The 16,216-nt window shown below is 42.4% G+C and overlaps 1 protein-coding gene across 3 annotated transcripts in view; it reads right to left on the reverse strand.

The window, feature by feature from the left end:
- Nucleotides 1-16,216, reverse strand: part of NPAS3 (neuronal PAS domain protein 3) — an 850,571-nt gene that overhangs the window by 430,076 nt on the left and 404,279 nt on the right. The gene's annotated exons all lie outside the window — the stretch shown is intronic.

Genomic DNA, 16,216 nt, shown 5'->3' on the forward strand with positions numbered 1-16,216 from the left:
TTTTGTATGGGGTCACAATTTGATTTTAGTGCTATTCTGGGTATCTCCCCACTTTCTAAGTTTTCCAACATAAAATTCTGTTTGATTTACAGTAATTTATGAAAAAATTCAGATCTTTTCCATATTTCCAACAAGTAAATCCCCCATGTCTTCCCTCTTTTCTTGAAAATTTTATTACAAACCTCTGCTCCCTCAAACCTAGACACTATGAATGGGAGATAAAATAAAACTCCTCCACTTTCTTCTAAAAAACACTTCCAGCAGTTGACAAGAAAATTTCAGCACCGTGCTGCTGGGATAATTCTGCTTCGTTTCAGTTACTAAGTCAGTCAGTTGGATCCATAGCTTAGTAGGGATTATAATACGAATGTACTTGTGGTTATTGTGCTGTGCAAAAGTAGGCAGTTCGCCCCTGCAATTGCAAGTTACTGTCTGCACTGTCTGAAAGGCACTTTGAAAATTGCATGAGTGTTAAGTATCATTATTACTGGCAAGGGGAAATAAAAGGGGCATTTTGTTTCAATGGCAAAATTTATAAAATATAATTGAAGAGTGATTATTATCAAAGAATATTCCAGCTGGCAGGGATTTTAGAGATCTCTATTTCAACTTCCTCATTCATTTCAGAAGGAAAACACACAACTAATCATCTTAAAACAGAAAAATCAGTTTTCTGTCCTAAGATTAATCTCTTTTATAAGTATAGACACAAGATTTTTAAATTTTTAATATTCAGATATACTTAAGAAAGTACCACTCTGTGTGTGTGTTTCTGATTAATTTCCTATTCTAACATGCACATTACTCCCTTCAAAACTCCTTTGGCATTTTTGATAATGCAGCTGTCTTGCTGAATACTGTTTTCAGTTTCTAGAGTGTTAATTGCACATTATGGTAGCGTGGTGCGAATGATCCCACATGAATAAAATCTGCAGTCTTTTTTTTTTTTCAAGATTGTTGGTTGGGGGGGGTTGGTGAGAAGGAGAAGGGGGAGTTGAAAAACTTTAAAAGTCTCACTCCATTTTTCAGGCAGTAATTGAAATCCACAAAGCTCCATATTAACATGGTTCACAATTTGGAGCATTTTAGGACTTGCGATTACCATGTTCAAAATGAACCACTGCACCTCACAAAAGAAAAGTGACTAATTTTAGAGAACACGGACTTCTCTACAAAGAACTGGATTAAAAGGAGGCCAGGAGAGGAACAGTCACCCCCCTACAGGAGAACCTAGAACATCACATGCAATGTAAAGAGTGTGTTTGTTTGCTCAAAGATCCAAGAGGCATGTTCCAATAATGACAGATGGCAGCTTGACTGACTTCTAGAAGCACCGTTGACTTCAGTGGGGTGCTGCAGGGGCCACCGAAGCCCAGCCACTGATGGCCATTCTTTTCCTTCCTTTTCCCCACTTAGGACTCAGGTTGTCCTCTAAGTAAATGCTGCAATTGCATAAATATTTAGGGATTTTATGTAAGAAAACGTATTAGTCAACCTGGGGATCCCCAAGTCTTCAAAAGGTGTCACAACCATGAGTCCTACCTGCACAGTTATTCCTCTTTGTCCTTGGAATCCTCTAGAAATCTGAGTGTGCATCCCGGTACATGCTAGCTGAATGCACAGGTATCTCATAAGTGCTTTCATGCTATTCTAGTCAATGGCATTTTTATAGCACTGGAATTTCTCATAATTTATATGTTTTGTACTCATGCAGGTGATGTGGGGCTGTACAGTTCCTAATTTTACAACCAACATAAATATGTTAAACACGAGCCTTTTATGTCCCCAGTGGAAGACCAGCTCTGACTCTGGCATTACTGGTAAGTGACTAGACCTTAGAAATGTACTTTTTACCTTTACTCTTTCTCCTATTGCATTTGGCATTTTGAGTTTGACACAATAATCTGATAACTCAGGAACAGTGCAATATAGTTATTTTGTTTCTCCAGGTTAATCATATTGAGTTTATACAGTATCATTAATGGATAAACCAGAACTAAAGAGACATTTTCCTCAACAGGTCCATCATCCTCAGAAAAGGAATACACTGCTTATGAAGCTCACTCAGGTCTTTGGATTTTGGAAGTTGACCGTTTCTAACACCGTTTGGTAGCCCAGACAAAATGCACATTTATTGCAGCTGAATAGATCACGGTTTCATCTGATCCAATGATGTATTTCATTTATTTCTTTGTCCAATTAAAATATACTTTTTGAAATTTAAAGAACGCTAACTAAATTAAAGAAAATGAACATACATGGTGCATTGCTAAATAAATGGAACATGTAATTGCTTTTCTGTGAAGATTATGTCCCTATTCACGGATAGTGAGATGTGAGAGTTTTATAAGCTGAACAGTTTCCACAGACTGTTCAAAAAAACCCATGGTAATGTAGTAACCCGACTTCAAACTCAAGTCAGCATTTACTGAGTACCTATTTGATGTTTAAAATTGCTAGTTACTGTTTTTATTATAAAACTTAAAAAATAGTCCAAAAGAAAATTTTAAGCAATTTAAAATAAACCTAGGCCCAGTACATAATTTTCAACAAATATCCTAACACTATTATCTCGTTTTGCAATAGTTAAAAATAAAATACCTAGAGTTTTAAAAGATTTTAAATAGGAGAGATATAGAGCAAGAAAGGTTCTTAAACATCAACTAAAAAAATGCTGACTGTCTCAGAAAACTAAAATGAGAGGATGAATCACTAGCACTGTATATGTGGCCTTTCTCTGCACAAAAGTAGAAGCCACAGAAGGAAACCACAATCTAAAACATGTACATGAAAAACTACTTTTGTCCTTTAACAACTTTGGCAAAAACGCTCTGATCTGAACTCTCATGCATAGTGAAGAGGGTTGTGAAGGCTCTTCTGCACAACCTTGTGAGGCAGACTTTGGGAATTAATTCATTGCAGTAAGAGACAATCCCTCCTTTGGAAAATATACCCCGCACCCCCAGTCATATTCCTAACCAGCGCTTGTCACCTTTGGGGAGGTACAAAGGCCAGAAAGGCTGAGGATTAGTGCTCAGTGGGAGCTTGACCTATTCAGCCAAAAGGTCAGCTTGCCACAGAAGAACCCATCACAAACAGAAACAGGACAGCTCAGTGGACACACATAATGAAAGGGGGAAAAGTCAGGAGCCCTACTTGCCTTGGGTCCTGCATTGCCCTTTTCCTTCACGACCCCCCCAGCCCCATTTCCAGAGAAGGTGGAGCTGCCCGAGCTCCTCACCAACACAGTTCACAGTGGGAAAGTAACCACAGGTAGGGAGAGAGAAAAGGGCTTGTTATTTAAGGGGTCACTTGAAAAAGATACTTAAAAGTGAAGATGAGTACGATATTGTGAGGGTTTCCAATAGATTGTTTTATCAGGACAAAAAGTAGTCACTGGCAGATAGGGAAGACCATTTTAGAGAAATTTTCCCATCCACCCCCCTCCATGGATGAACGATGTGTCAGCATAGGTGAAAGTAGCCCTAAAGTTCTACAGATATTATTTCAAGTATTATTCACGTAGTACAAAGGCAAGCTTCAGGCCAGGATGGCGACCCTCTGACTCTGTCAGCCTGGGGGCAAGGCTCTGTTCCCACCCAAGCTCGGGGGAAGGGAGCATGCTTAATGGAATCCTGGGCATCACTCCTGGGCTTTAGCACTTGGGCTAAGCAAAGTCAGGGGTGGGAAAGAGTGGAGAATAGAAGGCTTAATGAATCTTTCCATGGCTACAGAAGGAAAGAAAGGGATTTCCCTAGAAGAATCTCAATTAGCCTCCCTCACTGTAGGGCAAAGGAAGCTACAAAGGGTTTTCCCAGGAGCCTTAGAAGTTTATGAGGGTGTGTGTGTGTTTCCATGTAAAATAAAACTCATGTTTTCATTTACTAAGGGACCAAATCTTCATTCTGAAACTTGTCCTCACACCTCTGCTTACTGCCTCCCACCACCATCGCACCCGTTCAACACTAAACTCACTGTGAGTGCGTGCCTCAGACACTGGGGCCGTTCCTGCTCGGGGTGGAGGAGACGCTGGGCGCCAGCTCGACCCAGGCGCGGCTCTGTCAGGGCAACGCTGGTGCCGCAGCCACAGCGTGTGGTCTCCACTCCGTGCCTCATGTAAATATCCAAAGGCGAAGAATGACAATACTTTTTCAATGTACTTGCAACAGCATTAGTTTTTTTACCATTTAAAAGAGAAGGTAACTGATGAGCAGAGAAGAGAAATAGGGATAAGCATTGCTCATAAGGCATTTGAATCCCTGATTGACAATAAATACAAAAAAGAAAACCTTCTGCATTCAGCAGAGTACACATCGGGTTTAAGATTCATATTTAGGTTTTTAAAAATAAAAGATACATCTTTATAATCCATATTACAGAAACCACTGACATTACCAATTTAGACAGAGAGGTATTCAGTAAAATAACTGAAACTCTACGAAGTCTTATGCTGATTCAAAAATTCTTTGATGCAACACATATTTAAATTTATCTCACAATCTAAGTATGGATTGATACATTAGGGAAAAGCGCTAGGGATGGTATGACTGTGAAAGTGTTAATACCGGCAAATGGATCGTGAATTTGGGGAAAAGAAACCATGTCTGCTTTCCTCAAAAAGGCGTATCTGTATGGCTTCAGCTGGGAAGAACTAAGAGGGAGACACACAACAGCCTGCAGGTCTGTTAGTCAAGGGCGTGTTTATCATGCACTCATCTTCTGGAGAGCTAAATAGTATTTACACAGTTTCTGAAAACTTCTCATAATTTTCTACACGAAAATGGCAGCCGTCTAAAAGCATCCAAGTAGTACTGTCATAGTCTTGACAATGTTTTTGTGCCCATAGTCAGCAGCAAATTACATGGGCTTCTTTTTCGTAAAAAGTTTCCATTTTAAAGGTTCACTTGGCTATTTATGAATAAGAGTTTCTAGCTACCAGAGCAGATATTTCTTCATGTGTAGCTGGGAAAAGAAGAATACATCCTTCCTCTGACAATCTAGTAGTTACTGTAGAAACTATTATATGTCCCTTATATGGACGACATATAGGATGATTAATACCTTTGTGTGAGAACACAAACTTCCCCTTGACAATGACATTCTGAAGGCAGCAGGGTTAGGCTGCTGTTTGGTGACAGCCCCCAAGGGAACGATGAAGCCTGACAGTCAACATCTCTGAGGACAGAAATCTCAGGAAAATGTAGGTGTGATGCACAGCCTGGGCTGAAGGCTGGAAAGTGGGGTACATGAGGGGGAGCCTCGAGAGATGCAAAGAGGTATGGGGGAGGAGGGCGTGCCCCCAGACTGGACTAATAGACAGGGCATGTTTCCTTTCCTGATATTTCCCAGAAACTGTTACAAATCCAGAGAGGACTTTATAAAAATGGTATCAACCATCCCAATATTAGTTTTTCAATCAGTTGAAAATAACAATGTATGTAAAAGAGGGCACTTTCAAAGGACTGAAGCCCAGCAACAACTCTAATTCTTTCCCGGATGTTTCTAGTTCTTGGCTTGAACAGCTAGATGCTACAGGGTTGCTTGTGGATGCAAGGTTTAGAGTTAACTATTCAATTACTTTTACACAGTGACAAGAATGAGAGTTTCCTCTTTCTCTTAACAGAGCAAATAGAAGGTTAAAAAAAACCTGACCCTGATTAACTCCTGTGTTTTTTTTTCCAGCAGAGTTACGGGGTATGATGGGTTGTACCCCCCCGCAGTCTGAGGAAGTTTTAAGAGTGACTTTAAAATGAAGAATGTCAAATAGGAGAATCTTCAAGTGGCAGAGTCTTGATTTTTATCTAACATGAACTCAGCAAGGGAAATATAAACTAATTAATTCTGGCTTCAGGGCTATAGCAACAAACAATTGTATTGAGCCATACTATGTGGCAGGCTCTGCTGGGGACTCGAAGCACAAAGATGCCTAAGATGCAGTTAGCTGAGTGAGGCGGTCCAGGGTGATAGAAGGGTCAGTCGGCCACAGAGACACTCAGCACAGACACTGGCCTGAGCCTCCAGCATGAACAGGTGTCTGCTGTAGGAAGGTGCTCTGCTTTCTGAGTACAGTCTGCCGACTATAGTTTTTAGCTTCTTCTTTTGCCATTGTTATTGTTGTTCTTGTTCTTATTAAAATTCCTCTGCTTCCAACCACCACTTTCCTCTCCATCTCCTCTGTGTATGGCAGGAGGGAATACTGCATGTTCTCACGAATCACGTGCACAGCACATAAAAAGACACCCAGTGCTCTTTGACCATCGCTCTCAAAGAGTGAAACAGAACACACTGAATTTGGAATTTGAATGCAGCACTAATTTTGCAAAGTTCAATACTCGTCCTTTGATTGGCAGAAATGACCTCCCTACTAATATGCTGAAAATGTTTTGCAAAGTTTAAATTTTTAGTGGGGGTTAGATTTGCTATGTTCGCTCAGTTAGGGGGCAAAAAAGAGGATTATTATACTTTCATTTTGTAAAGTGACCTAAAAGCCTTTCAGCTGAGTGCTACCACACTGCTATCTGCCCCTCTGACCTCCCCGCACACAGGCTGTTAGTGGCAGGATCCTGCCCGGGGCGGGGGTGCGGGTGGAGATACCACTGAAGCCGTCCGGTGTCACTCAGCACTCCCTGGTAAAAGGAAGAGGTCCACATCTGTTATCTTGATTTTTTTTCCAAGTATGATCCCAAAGCTTCATGTTGTGACATTTGTAACATCTGCTGCAAATATTGCAGTAAGTCAGGCACAACCTTATTACTTCCAGTCTAATGCTCCACCTGTCCTCGGGGCTTTCCTAGGCCACCGATACGACAGGGAGCCGAGAGGGCTGGGTGTGCAGGAAGCAGCTTATGTTTCTCAGGGCAAAAGAGGTTTTGTGCCCTCTCCCTCTCCCTCTCCCTCCCCCCTTGCTTTTGGGCCACATAAATGCTTGGCAGTGCTCAGTGATTTTCTTCTGCCAAAAGAATAGTCAACATAAACAGTTTCATGAAACAGTGGGGTGTTGGCCCAAAGCATGAAATGCTCTGCTTATAACAGCACCTGCTAGAAAAGTCACTCTGATGAGTTTCCAAAGCTCAATGATCTTGGACTATGGATTATGTTTATTCATCAAAAATTTAGCAAACACTCATAAAACAAGATATTAATCTCATTGACCTAGGTACCAGAGAGGTATGCCAGGCTCCTACTTCCATTTCTAGATTTTTTTTTTAAATGTCTGCAGAAGAAAGCCGAAACATCGGTGAAAAAATGAGTCTCTACTCTGAGTCTCTACTCTGTGCTGGGCACTGTGTCAGAGGACATAAAAAAGCACCACCCTAACTCTCCAGTAATTGAAGTCCAGTGGGGAGACTGACACATAAGCAAATGCATAAAATGCAATCAACGTGCAACTATCAAGTCAACTCCGAATGAGGGCAGAGAGAGTGGAGGCAGGAGAGACCTCGGAACGGGGGTACTGTCAGATCTGGGGGATGGAGAGTGAGGTCACATAAACATCGAGCTACGGCAGTCAGGACCTTGGGACATACCGGTGAGACAAGAAGGCGAGGACAAATGCGCCTTAACACAGTCACTTGTGCACGGTCCCAGCTTCATCATCTTGCCACTCCAATGTGCGTGCCCTTAAGAAGCAGTTGTCAACGGACTGCCACACCTGTACAGACACTTGGAGCGCTGTGCTCCCCCGTGAGCACGGCGCCGTCTTGGGGCTCCACACTGCAGCGAACCAGTTACTGACTGCACCCAGGAGGACCAAGGTGTAGGCTCTGTCTGAAAACTCTAACTTCACAGTTCTACCTGCTGCACAACTTAGACACCACCGCTTGCACCCAAGCCCCGGAAGTGCATGCGCATGTCACAGCATCGGGCTTGCCATTGTGTGAGGCAACTCTGTCACCAAATAGATTGTTGTACCACCTCAGAGGTAGGGAGACGACTACAGCGACTCAGGTTCCTTATTGTAGGACATCTGATTCCTTCCCAAGGCTCTGCTTGCTCTCTGCTTGCAGGGAGGGGTCAGTGGAGGGAGGCTCACGATTGGGAGGAGGCTATGCACAGAGAAAAGGATTTGGGTTCTAGAGTCAGGACAACCAAGTTTTAAACCCTCCATTTATCACTAATTAGCTGGTGGTCTTGAACTAAGTTGGCTCTACGGGCCTCAATTTCTCATTCTGTCAAAAGGGTTAATGTCTCTTTGAACTGTTGTGAAGACCTGTGACATCCTCTGGTCTGCTTTCACTTCACATCATGTCTCTGTTCCACTAGCAAGATACCTTCATCAGCTGGAGGAATCGTTTGGTGCACAGCTGAGACCCTGGGGATCTGGACAGGGCCCACAGCACAGGCGTACTATAAAAATCTGTGAATAAATGAACACGCTGGAGCACCGTGGGTAGCCCACAGAGGTGCTCAGCACATCAGCTCTCTCCCTGTTGTTATGAAAAGCAGAGGCTAGACCAAAGGTGACTTTTCTAAGTCACTACCTTTATCCCAATTTTAATAGGAATTTTAAGATTATTTTTTCTAAATATTAGGGATATTTAAGAACTATTTCCTAAAATGTTAGGGATTCTTTATTGCTCTGCATTCTATCCCCAGTTCCTGCCTTTCCTATGGCATGGTGTCAAATCTCCAGTGCCACCACAAGCCCTGCATGCCAACTGCAGCTAGGGCCTCAGACCAGCGCAAACATTTCACACATACTTGGGCAAAGCGCCAGCAATTCACTAAGTGTCAGCAACTGCCCACTGAATTTTCTTCTGAAGGATTCACTTATGCCCTATCCAGCAGTAATTGGCATTTGTTTGAAGATGCTGAATGCCTCAGACATAACTTGATTAGGTAAACATAAGCAACTACCCCCACTGGAAACTAAAATCAGCTCTTACAACCCTACCATCTTCCTTCAGATTTCATATAAACAAAAGCACATTCACTGAGTCTGGTAACTGAGCTGGAGCTAAGTCTCACTATATTAGCAGATCAAGGTCTACAGCGACATTGCCATCTGCCTCTTGGGCCCTAGCTGGTGTGGCTCAGTGAGTTGAGTGCTGTTCTGAGAACCAGAGGGTCATTGGTTGGATTCCCAGTCAGGGCATATGCCTGAGTTGTGGGCCAGGTCCCCAGCTGGGCACATACAAGAGTCAACCAATGGATGTATCTCTTGCATATCAAGGTTTCTCTCCCTCTTTCTTCCACACTTCCCCTCTCTCTAAAATCTTTAGGAAAAAAAAAAAGCCCGGCACCCACATATACCCAGTTCCAGGCTAGCACCTAGTGGGACTAAACGAATGATTCCTTGAATGAATGAGTGAGTAATCAAAATGGATGCTCGACTGAATGCGAGAGAGTCGGTCAAGAGAGAATACCCAACTAAAGCAGACACTTGTATTCTGTGTGGGACTGCGAGACTGAACGCAGCAGCCAGCTAGTTGGTTTATTCACAAAAATTGCTTTGTGGAATTATACACTGCTCCTCCCCTTCTAAATGCAGACAGAGAGAGGAAAGGGAAAAGAGATAATGAAGGTTTGCAAATGAAGTGGGTGCAACTGTGCAATCAATCAACATTTTCTGAAAAAGAATCTGCATCCCTTGCCAAAAATCTGAACTGAAGAACTGAACCAGCATTCTGATGAGAATGGACTTTGCCACTAGCCAGTCATTTTTTATTTGTCTTCCAGCTGTCTTGCTTCTCTCTTCCAGGAAGCCATGGGTCTCTTCAGTTTACTGGGTGCAGGCATGGGAATTAATTTAACCATGGTCAAAGGCATACTCCTTGTCTATTATTATGTGCATACTCCTTGTAAGTTAGAAACACTGTAGAAAGGGGCTTGGTTTTAAAGGTATTAGTATTTAGAATGTAGGACTGACAGTGTTTTGTGACTGCCTATTAAGGGAAAAGAAAGAGTCAAGTATGAATTCCAGGTGTTAGCATGTATGGATGGTTCAGTCATTCCCCGCGGTAGGACACATAGAAGGGAATGAGGAGTCAAGGAGGAAGTAGGATGTTGAACTGGAGGAGAGGCCCATTGAAAGGGAAGTCTGGTGGACCTGAGGCTCTGGGTTGCAGTGTGGCAAAGGTGAGGACTTGGCTGCAAGCCTTTAGCTCACAGGTGGGCACAGAGCCATGGAAGGCAGAATGAGGGGAGGGCTGGGGCCTGCCTGGGGAACATCTGCATTTATAGAGAGGAAGGGAGCCAGCAAAGAGCCTGAGAAAGAACAGCCGGTGGGGTGGGAGTGGAATAAAGAGGCGATGGTGTCCTACAAAGAGGAGAACAGAACATTTGGAGGAGAGATTCATCAACTACGTCCAATGTCATGGGAGAGGACTGGAGACCTTGGGTGGGGGCGCTGCTGCCAACTGCAGAGTAAATGAGAGGTGAGAACCACGAATCACACACTTGAAATTCCTTTTCTAGAAATGCGGCAGTGAAAGGAAGGAGAATGAGGGATGAGATCTGGGCAAGGAAGATAAGTGGGAAACCACCTGGAGTGAAGAGATTTCTCTTTTAAAATTGACTTGAGGATGTTTATACCCTGAGAGGAGAAAGCGAACAGCAACCATGAGATATAAAAAGATGGAAAACCCTCAGAAGAATCTACAAAATTGCCCAGAGTTTAGGAAAGACTGAGAAGTAGGTAACATCAACTTTTTAAAATTTTTAAATGTTTTATTATTACCTGAATCTACAAAAATGAAGCTCCAGGGTATGGTGGCCGATCCAGCTAAGAGAATCTCAGCTTCAGAACAAGTTCTTCTGGATTATGGTCAAAAAACATAAAGACCTATGATCCATGTTCAGAAGTATATTTGAATAGGGAAAGCCACCTAAATACATCTAAATCAAGCCACTGTTGTCCTCCTGAGTCTTCCATCCTTTCTCCTCTACTGTCCAGTTGGTCCCCAGCCTCCCTGTCCTTGTATCTCTCACCATGGAGAAAGCTTTCAAAATGTCACAAATAGAAGAGTTACCTGGAGTTGCTTCTGGAGTCCCTATCGCTCTTGGGTCTCCAAGGCAACCAGCACCTCTTCCTTGCAGCTAAGATCTGCCAAGTACCCATAGGAAAGTACTGCAACAGATTGTTCACGTACTCAGATATGAATTAAAAGAACATTGAGTAATTAGAGAAAAGAAAATGCCTTTTATTTGTTGAAAAAAAAAGCAACTGAGAAGGGAAAAGAGAACCTCATATTCCTCCTTCATTATTTAATGAATTTTGCTTAAGCCAATGAAGAAAGCAGCCAAGAACTGCCATGGGTGAAGGAGAACAAGGCCTTAAGCTCCATGAAACACTTCTCACAAAAATCAGGTGCCTCATCTCCAGTAAAGCTGAACTTTCAAAGTGGCTAGAGAGAAAGACAACTTCTCCTGGAATTTCAAACATATTGTTTAAACAGACCTCATCTTCAGGACTCTGAAGAAAACACTACACGCTCCCATTTGCTCCACAACTAGCTCCTTTAGCTCTTCTCTCTTTTGTTCCCTTCAAAGACAGCTGGGGCCTTCAGAATCTGCTGGGGACTCTGTGGTCACTTTTATTTTCTTGGGCCATGTTCATTTTTATTTATTTTCAGCATTACCGCCACCTTCCTTTTTGTCTTCATGATTTAAACCATGGTGGAGAATAAGAGTAAGCTCTCTAACGTTCTCTTCAGAGTTCATTTGCCTCATATGCCGACTTCACTTTTGTAGAAAGAACTTCTTCCATACTACCTATCTCAACAAAGTCTAGCTCTGCCCTCTGCAGTAGTCTTCAAATGGTCTGAACATTCTTATCCATCTAGGACTGTACTTAAAATGACAAAGAGGCAGCTGTATTTTAGCAAAGAAAGCATAATTTTTAGAGATGGAAACTTCTATTTCTTGTTTCAGCTCTGTTATTTACCAGTGGGGGAACACGGGTAGGACCCTTGACATCTGGGTCTTGGTCTCCCCACCTGTAGGTTGAGGTCCCTTGTCCAAGGGGCTGTGTCAAGGGATAAGTACAAATCTTTGAGACAGTTTTCCAGCACATACCTAGCAAACAGTAAGGGATAAGTCATTTAAATGCAATCTGGGTTTTTAAAAAATCTCTGTAGCAAAATAAAAATGGGTGCCGGTAAAAATGCTTTCGATGAGGAAAATTAGTCATTAAGGTGATGTAGAGATAGGGCTTGTCTGTCATTTCACAGGTTGTGTGAGACCTTGAGCCAGGTAGAGAAATCTCAGGGAAATACGGCTACCAGAAAATTAACATATTACCACCCACTTGAGCATGCTGTTTAAGGATTAAATAAGATAAGGTATATGAAATGCCTATCACGGTATTTGACCCATATGAGGTGTTCACTAAACGTTAGTTTCCTTCTTATTCCTCAAAGATTGTGTATTCTAGGAATCATATACAAATTTAAAAAGACACAAACAAAAAGCCCTGCAGATTTTGTAGAGTACATCATGTCATGGCCTTCTTCACAAACAGAAGAGATAAAACGTTTACTGGAGAGAGGATAATTTGGCGTATCAGAAACCCTTAAGACTATAGTTGAACTTTGATTCTATATTGTGAATGTGGGGCATAATAACCTTTTGTAAGAGTAAATGAAGAAAGGTGGTATGGTGGGTTTGCGTGCATGGGTCTACATACATATTTTTAAAACCTACACTTACATTCTCAACTTCTAAAACTATGTATACATGGTAGATACTGCGAAGACGGACTGAATCCTGACTGCCTCACTCGGGGATGCACCACTCAAGCCCTACAGCAGTGGGAGCAGCTCAGTAAAGGTTATCTCCCGTTCTTTGCCAGGAGGAGCGAACGGCAGAAGAAACCACACAAGAGTCACAGCCTCCTGCCCCCACTGCTCTTTGGTCCTGATTGGCCCTGTCGTCTGCTGTCAGACCCACCCAGACGGCAGCTGCGGAGTTACGTGGCTGCGTGTATCTGATTATCGACCGGTGAATGCCTCCAAAGGGCACGACAGACTGCTGACTGATCTCGGTAATAGCACACTGCGATCTTCCCTGTTTACACGTGTAAGAGCTAAAAAGAAAAGAAAACCGAGTTTGAATTTTTTAAAACTACATTTTGACCAGAGGCTTTTGACAAAGCCTCCATATATATCAGTCAAACAGTGAGCTTGGCAAGCTTGTGCAGAGTCTATTAAAGGGGGAATAAGGTTCATGAATTTCAAGCTTGGAGGGCTCTAATTACCTCATGCTTAAACTTTAACTACAAAACTCAGATAAATTGCTGCACTAAAACCATAGAAGATCCCCACCTGATTTGTGCCAGTGCGTCTAAAGCGCAGTGAGCCGGATCCCAGTGAGTTGTTTTTCAAATCAGTCCTCAGGGAGCAGGTTCTGGACCTGTCTCTAATGACTCTGTGTGGATTACTTGGATGTTTTGGTAAAGCCTCTTGGTAAATTAGTCAATGCAAAATTTTATTAGCCACGAAGCATTGCAGCAGTCAGTCACAGAGCCCCCGGTGCTGGGGGAACTAAAGTTGTTTTAAGCATCTATTAGACGGGTACCAGTAATCTGTTTCAGGCCCAGTAACATTAAGCTAATTGGCTAATACTTATAGCTGTCTCTTCAGTATTTTTGTTCGTAGAGGTGTGACCCCTTCTTGAACCAATTTATGTACACGTGGAGGGGGTCCTATTCCACTGCAGTGCATAATTTGGACTCAAAAATAAACCAAACAAGAAAAAGGTCTGTATATATAAACCACGGTGCAAAGCAACTGAAGTTGATCTTACGGAATTTAGTGAATGTCGGAGGCAGAGGAAAATGTGGAAAACAAACGCCACTCTCAAACATTCAAAACATTCACATTGTATCAAAGATGTACTGAGGAGAAATGTGGATTTCCCTCTGCCTGGCATAACTCTCCATGGCTATTTATCTAGTTGCAAACTTTTATAGATGTGAAATATTTTAAGAAGTCCTTTAGAAATGGCCGGAGGTAATTTCAAACTTAACAGACCCTGTCCCACCAGAGCTCATTACAGTGAATTTTATAACAAAGTACCCTCTACTTAATTTTCAGAGCCTAGCCAAGCGTACTAGTGATGCAGCTGCATTAAGTGCAATTAATGGCACAATAAAAGCAGTGAGGGCTGTTTAACACCCAAGAACCAGCAGTAGGCTCCATGTTCTCCAATGGCCAGTGATGTGTCAAAGAACCTGGAGTGGGAGGTTTCTGTGTCTAGGAGTAAATGTCTCTCCCCTGCTAGAGAAAAACCTTCTGTCCTTCACTCCACAATTCCACCCAGAAACTGTGTAAAGGGATATAAAGTTATTCCCTCCAGTTATGCCTCTAGCATCCTCACTCCCTTTGAGTAGGAGGCCAACACAGTATGCTCACATTCTCACCAATGAGGAAAAAGGGCGAACTCCATTTTACCAACAGTGAGTGTAATAGCAAGGGACTCAGAAGGCACACAATGATTTGTGAAAACTGAGTTTTCTGTCAGATGCCGACAGGAAATTAGTATCCAATCAGAAAAGTATGTTTATTCTTTTCAAACAACACACCCCACAAGAAACAAAAGAGATGGCGTGAACAATTATAATGTTTGCAAACATCTTTAATGATGAAAAACCACCACTTAGAATTTGAACATGAGGCACATCCTGAAACGAGCAAAAACCTCACTGGCTGATTCGAGCATGGCTGTTAGAGCGTCTGTCAGCTGGTTAGGTTGCTAAACAAAATGTGCAGCCACCCAGGGCTCGACAGGTCACTAAAGTGATTAAAACAATTTTAACACAGAAAGTGTGTGATTATAAACTTTGTAACCCAGTCTGCATTCAGGGTCCTATTTCTCTATTTCCATTCTTGTATAAAACTGGTCATTTAACAATACAAATAGGCTAGGAAATATATTAAAGTTACATTTGAACTTAAAATACCTACCAATAATTAAAATGCAGAGCAATCTTCCTAACCATAATATTATAGGCATAGTTAGGCTAAAGTCATTAGACAATCCCTAAATTTCATATTACTGAAAGCATGCTTCTAAGCTTTCTTTTCAACAAACTTCCACCAAAAGCTTTTACGCTAGCTCTGGTTTCTTTGGTTTTCCCCACAGCCACTCTTGGACGAGCGCTAGGAGGGGCAGAGAGAACACTGAGCCCGGGAAGTGCACAGTGGGAAACGCAGGCTGGAAGCAACGGGAGTGAGTGGACATCAAATTCCAAGCGGAGGAGCTTTAATGACAAACTGAGTCCCTCTCATCCAACAGAACAACCCCGACTACTTCCCAAAGCGGAAAACTCACCATTGCCCTAACGACAAATGAACTAATGGCTATAAACTGATATAAGATGAAGGTTCTCATTGCACTGAAGAGACAGATATGAAGGGGAACTCTAGATCTTTGCAAAGCCAATGGGCCCTAAATTACTGGAAATACTGGAGTGACCACATGAATAAAGGTGATTTTGCAGTTGAATTTGGTTGCATTTTACAGTGAAGGTAAAAAAAAAAACCACACACACAAAACTAGACACATTTTCAAAAATTAATAATGTTCTTAGATGACTCACGTTGTTTCTGAATGAACTAAAAAATGGTTAAAAATAAGTCATTTGTATTGCTTCTTGGCCTTTTGGCTGAGATCAAGTATAAAAATAAGTCATTTGTACCACTGGTTTTAAAAATGAGGAGTTCCATTTCTAGTCCTCCCTTCAGAAGGTTTACTAAATCATGCCATTATTTTTGTGCAAAATAAAATTAAGAAGTCTTCTCAATTTCCATGGGGTTTAAATAAATGTATCTGCATGTAGTCGTTCCTGCACGTTCAAGTGCTTGGGAGTGCCCCGCAGCGCTCTCTTGCGGCTGGCCCCCAGTGCCAGTGGCGGACACGTGGGAGAGAGGCTGTACAAGGACAAGAGAGAAGGCTCTAAAATCAGGCAAATCAAAGTTGCCATCATGGTCTTCTATTTACCAACTGCGGTATTTCATGCACGTTGCTTGATCTTGCTGAGCCTTGATTTCTTCTTAAGATGCTTGCTCATTGGCTTTAGAAGAGAATTCGAGTATGCAAAGTGCACAGTGTGTCCTATGCACTCAGGTGTTGATTTCCAATCAGCTATCCCTCCGCAGTGGAAGAACTCTTGAGAAACAGCGACCTCTCTGGAGAACAGGCCCCCCCCACTCCCCCGACCAGCCTTGCTGTGCTTACGCTTACACTGTTCTCTCCACTCAGACCACCCATCGGCCTC

This window comes from Desmodus rotundus, chromosome 7 (genome assembly GCF_022682495.2).
Source record: "Desmodus rotundus isolate HL8 chromosome 7, HLdesRot8A.1, whole genome shotgun sequence".
NCBI lineage: Eukaryota > Metazoa > Chordata > Mammalia > Chiroptera > Phyllostomidae > Desmodus > Desmodus rotundus.